Raw genomic sequence first — 6,380 nt, 5'->3', positions numbered from 1 at the left:
TGATGCAGGTAAATGTTTAGGAGATTTAGTGGAGCTGGTACATGACTATTTACTGGCACATCCATCCCTGAGAGGCCTCGAGAGGTTTCATCTCAAGCAATGCACCTTAGAGAGAGTCAAGAGTCCTGCTGCCTCTGACCCAAAGATCTTCCCTTGCCTGGAGCACTGCTGCTGTCCTGTTTTGGGGTCTTGGTGGTTCCCTGATCCTTCTGTACTGCTTCAACAATCTGACAAACTGGCATTGGAATGAGATGGTTTTGCTCAACTTAGTTCTGATGCTGGTACAAGTTTTGTTTGAGATGGAATCATTTCCCAGGGTCATCATTCAAATATCTGATAATAATTGGCCTAATCCAGAAATAGAGAAGGAGAAAAACTCCTTTTTTCTTTCTCTTATTGGTGTAGGATAGTCTATCAGTGTCTGTATGATGTTCCCTCATGGATTAAGTGCTATTCCCCTGTTGATACACCAGACATCAATCTTGCCAGCAAAGAAGAGAAGCACCTCTGAGCTGGCCATCAGTTCCTGAGTGTATACTATCATCATTTCACTCTTGGGAGATGTGACATCTGTCACTTATTCATGTGGGATTTGTGGACTATTGAGTGTTGAGAGTGACAGCTGCTTCAGTGAGTCTGACAGCACTGACCTGAGCTTGGCGAGTCCTCATGGCTTTGGTGGGGTCACCTTCTCTCAAGGTGGGCTTGGCAAGGGAATCTGCAGCTTCTCTATGTTCTATGTAGTTATGAACCTGCCTTTTTTCTGCCTTGTGCTGACAGCTCGTTCATCTGAAGGTAGGGTATGCATTGATATTCCAGTGCAGCTCTTCAGCTGCTGGAGGTGTTGGAACATCACAGGGAGCTGCGGGAAATGCTCCCTTTTGTGTGTGTGTGGGTTCCAGCCTTGCCCACGGAGCCACCGGCACCAGCTAGATTCTGCACCCACAGCCTTGGCAGTGTCTTACACCACTAACAGACCCCGTCAAGTGATTCTCTAAAAGCAGTTTTTTAAGTTCTTCCCAAATAAATTCCTTAAGATTAAAAATATATGGCTTGTAATAATGTCTCTATCTATTTTGTATGAGGTGATGCATAGCTGTATCTGCCTGCTAAATGCTGCATATTGTTTAAAGTGTGTCTCGTGCTTTTTCTTATTGATTAATCTAAAATACAAATTTACAATTGATTCTCAAGTCTTGGATGCTGCTGAAAACCTGTGCTAGGAATAGATTTATACAGATGATATTCACTGCTGCTTCCAGCATATGGAAATACACTGAAGCACTATTTTTAGATGTTTTATATGCAGTCAAAAGCTTTTTGCTCACCCTCTCGCCTGTACTTTTATTTCTTGCAATTTGGAGAGTTTTGGATTAAAATAAAGGGAAAATTAGGAACAACAATCAATTTACCCTTAGCCTTACAGTCCCTTATTACAATTGCTAATTTATCAGTGGGTAGGTACCTCTCTTTTGTAATGGATATTGAGGATAATTTTAAATGCAACTTTTAAGCTTAGCCAATTTACATAGTACTCTGGGAGATTAGTCGCTTCTGCATAAAGAGTTGTGTGCCTTTCAGGGCTGTTCTAGAGCCCTCTCCTGTGGTTTTTTGAATGTTTGTTGTAATAATCATTGATTTCCTTAGCAAGGTGTTGACCTCTAAGTAAGTATTGCAGATTGAAGCAGGCAAACTTTGGAAAATTGCTTGGAAGTCTTTGATTGGAGCAGTTTTTCTCAACTCAGATTTGTATTGTGTTTGAAAGATTGGACTGGGGTCCAGGAAAACTGTTGGATTTTATGTTCTGTGCAAGCTGTTTCCATGCTTCTGAGTTTGGGGTTCTTTGGTTCTGGTTTGCTGTTTTGTTTTTTCCCCCGTCAGATGATCTTCAGTGAAACAGAAGCTGCATTTTCCTGTCTTCTGTCCTTCCCTTCCACCTCTGTATATTTGTATTCCTTGGTTTTTTTTAAGCCATTAACATCACTAGCATCAGGACAGAAAATGTGAGAGCCACTAAATAGGATTACATTAAAAGGATGATTTAATTGAGCTCTTACACATGATAAGAAGATTGTCTTGTTTTGCTGAACTGCAGGTTATGGAAGTCCTTGGCAAGGGAATGCCAAGTTGCTTTCGGCATTCATTAACACCAAATCCAAATCACTGCTAAATTTGTTTAGCGGGAAGAGTAACAAATAGAGGAAAAGCAGAACCCATGATTTTCAGCGTATTTATATTTGCAAATGTGTGTTTTCCTGTAATTCAGAGGAGAGTCTTCTCACGGCACCAAAAATTCTCCAGTTTGTTCTTCCCTTTATCTCAGAGTTGGAATGATCATATGAAACAATTGCTGGCATGACTAAATCCCACTCTTGAAAGTAGGACAGGAGACATTTTCCACTTTCTACATATTGATCTTTTTGTATAACGCCAAGCAATTGCAGTCCTTTAGAAAAGGGCTCATGTACTGAGTAAAAATTACATAGTAAATGGAGTTTTAACTCCAGTTGTAACCCACTTCCCTGCTAGTTTTACCACATAAAGAAAAAAGTATCCATAGAATTATGACCCAGCTCTTGTACTGCCTCTGCCAAATATTATTGCCTGGTAGGCCAATTTTTAAAGGAATGCCTAGGGCTTGCAATATATTTATTTCTGCCATTTAAGTTCTAATTTAATTTTAGATTTTTTTAACATAATCAGATATATTGGATTACTGCTGCTATCAAGTCTGGTATTTAGTTCAGATTCCCATCTTTCTGAAGGAAAAAAATGCTGGAGGAATGTAAAATAGTTCAAATAATGTGGAATACAAGCCTCTGGGAGTGGATGCAGGTTTTAATACTGAGAGTATTTGTAAAAGAAGTCATAAATACTTTCAGTTAGCAAGAAGATTTTATTCAGGTTCAAGCACAGCTTTTTCACTGCAGAAGCTGCTAATCTCTCTTAGTGTGAACCCACAAAGAGAGCTTCTGCCAGCACTGATTTCTCCCGAAGGTTGGCTCAATTTTTATTTAAATTCTGAAACACATGGAAAAGAAGGCTGAAGTCTGGTAAACATCCATCTGGGTGTGCTTTTACAGAAGGCTTTATGCATTAATTGACTTATTAATTCAGCTAATCAGGAAAAGTGGAAGAAATGAGCAGGGAAATATATTAACCTGCAAAAGTCTGATGAGTTTACCTTGGCTAGTATGACAAATGTGTTTTTGTATGTTTTCTACTGTAACCATCCCAAACTTCAGTGGACAAAATACAAGTTAAGTATGGATGATTGGAACTTCAGTGGAATTTGGGCAGCCTCCTCCTACTGCTGTGTTCCTAAAATATCCCTCTATGCCTGTCTTGGCACTTGAGTTGTTTTCCATCCTTGTCCTGAAATAGTGTTTTATATTCCTTGCTTGCAGCTTACAGGTGTTCCCTGTATGACCGAATGTATGTGTTGTTATATATATGTTATATATGTGTTTTGCTTTGCTATTAATGCTGAGATGCAGCTTTAAATCAAAAGTAGCCAGTGAACATGACTAACTTCTCTGGTAGCATTTGTTGCATAGGCTATGTCGAATCTCTCTTTAACCAAATGGAAGCTGTGGTTATTAAATTTTGAGTTATTTAACCTAATATATTTAAATAATTTTTTTTATTTTAATGCTAATTGCTAAGAGTGAAGTAAATAACATTTTCTGCAATTGCAGTTATTGGATTTACAGGTACTTTCTGCCTGTTTCAAAGAGAAGTATGAGTAAGGCTTTAAGAGAGGGTTGAAAGCAAATGTGATGAATAGATAAAAGCAAAAGAAGTCAAAGATAGATTTAAATTGCATTTTATTATAGACTTAAGTAATATGGTAAAAATAGATGTAATTGTGAAACCTGACTATCTTAATACATTCCTGCGAGGCAACCTTAATTCCAGGATTTCTTAAATGCTGATTATTTGTAACTCTAAAATTCTTATAGTATCCTCTTTTGGATATAAATGTAGTATGTCTAGTGTTTCCTCTCCAAGCTTCTACAAGAGAAAAAAAAGGCAAAAAACAATAGAGGAGAATATGTGGGAGAAATGACCCCCAGAGAATCAGAAAATAGAAGGGAAATACAAGTGAGCAAAGGGTTAGTTAGGAGAAGGAACAAATACTGTAGGGTGAGAAAAGGGATAAGAAACCAAGCTGAGAAAAGGTGGTAGATGTAATAAAATTTCATCTGTTGCCTTTTGGAAGAAATCAACTAGTTTAGTATAGAAGAGGATTAGGGGCAAAGGATAGGAAGGATCTGAGGATTAAGGACAAGGTACCCAGGAGGAGATGTGCAGCAGGTGATGAAACTGGTGAGTAAAGAGATGGCAGAACTGAATGGAGAAAAGAGAATGGTATTGAGATGGGGGAAGGTCCTGGTTGTGGGACTTGGACAAGGTGAAGCACAACTTCAGATCTCATGTCAATTTGTGTGAGCTTGGCAGGCTGAGCTCTTTGGTGGGAACAGAAGCTAAATTAAAACAATTGGGGACAGTGTGGAGTATCTTGTGTGATTCACGGCTGTCTGGCCCTACTTTGAGCAGAAGGGTGGACTGAAGCAGGGACATGCCAAGCTGTCTTGTCCCATGAGTGAGGAATGAGCTGCCCTGATGACTGTACTCAGCAGAAAGAGTGGTCAGAGCAGGCAGGCAGTCTTTGGGGCAATGCAGATAATTGTGTGATGGGAAAGGACATGGCTCAAATGAAGCTGATCTTGAGAGAAATGAAGCCGTGAATGTGGAGCTGTGGGAATGAGCAGCTGTGTAAATTCACTATGGTTCACTGATCACCTCGCAGAACTCAGGGAGGAAATATATCTTCCTTTTTTCTCCTCTCATGCCTATCATCTTCAGTAAATCTGTGCCTTAAAGATATTAAGGAGATGTAAAATAGAAAATTGTATCTGAAATCAAGTTAATGTCTTATTTCAGTGAATAAGATTGTTGAAATAAAGCAGCAAAACTCATAAGGACACTACAAACACAAGGCAAGACTCCACACAGAGCCATATCCCTCAGCCACAGTCCCTGTGACATCCAGTGGTGGAAGATGAAGGGACTGTAGGTGGCTCTGAGTTTTTACAGATGGAATAAATGTTCCTAAAGCAACAGTAGAGAGTCAGATGATAGGTGGAAGTTAAGGGAAGTCTCTGCTGGAAAGGTGCAGAAGGAAATGGAGAAAGAAACAAAATTTGGGCACCATTGAGGACAATGTTCTGTGGGGCAGGGAGAGAAGACCCAGGCCGACACTATCTGCAGTGTAGGAGATTTTGGTTTTGTGGAAGTGTTTCATCCAGGTTTGATGTGTGTGTGAATTTCATTCTGCCTGAATTACTTCAGTAGCAGTTTTGGCCTGTTTTCTCTGCTCAGGTGTTTAATTTTTTAATTCAGACCAACCACTGCTGAATGCATGAATAGAAACCATTCCTTTGGTGGAACTGGCAGAGAGAAAATTTGAAAAGGTGAATTCTTTTGGTGTGGGAAGGGTTGTTAATCAGGGACTCACCAGGAAAAATGGTTCTGGATCCTTGTGGGCAGCACCACCAGAGAAACCAGATAACACTTTAAGTTGCATGTTGGAGCTCTGAAATACAAAATTAACTGATAATTTTCATAGGTCACGCTCTTTCCCATAAACCAAACTGATCTGCTCTCCTGGAGGGAGACAGAACAACTGGGCTGACTTCTCATTATCTCTTCCTATGGCGTATCCTTATTGAATTACTGCCGGGTAGAGGCAGCAGATGCTCATCAAGCCACTGCAGGACTCCTCTGTTAATTGAACTGTGATGGGGATGACAGCAGGGAAGGTCAGGATGATGGGACCAGTGATGTAACGTGAACTCCGGTAAGAGCAACCTGCATGGGCGATTGACCTTGCTTAAATAATATTACAATGAGGTCTTTTATCGGTTCATATAATTATGATTATTTTTTGTATCAACACTGCAACAGTGTCAGGGACCCCTGTGTGAATCATATTATATTGTGTTCAGGGCAAATATATTTTTCACCCTAAAGAGATTACACTTTCCAACGTAATAAAATAGAGTGAGGAACTATAGCTGGCAACAGGGGAAAAGAAATGGGAATGGAAAAGGTAACAGAATCACAGAACTCTTGACTGGCTGTATGGTTTTACTCAGCTGGTTGCTCCAACTGCTTTAAAGGGCAGTGTCATTCTTTCTAACTGCCTGTATGGCAATTTGGAGTTTTTGTTGCTGCCATGCATAGTTAATCTATGAAAGCAAGATCACTTTTAAATAAATGTGCAGGTATTATGAGTGGGTTTTGGTACGAAAAACCACATTTTTACACCTGGTTCTGTGGCTCTTGCCAAGTGCCTGGGAATGCCTGAGTTTCAG

The sequence above is a fragment of the Corvus brachyrhynchos genome, unplaced genomic scaffold, assembly GCF_000691975.1.
Source record: "Corvus brachyrhynchos isolate BGI_N302 unplaced genomic scaffold, ASM69197v1 scaffold126, whole genome shotgun sequence".
NCBI lineage: Eukaryota > Metazoa > Chordata > Aves > Passeriformes > Corvidae > Corvus > Corvus brachyrhynchos.
Note: the sequence above shows the minus strand (reverse complement) of the source record.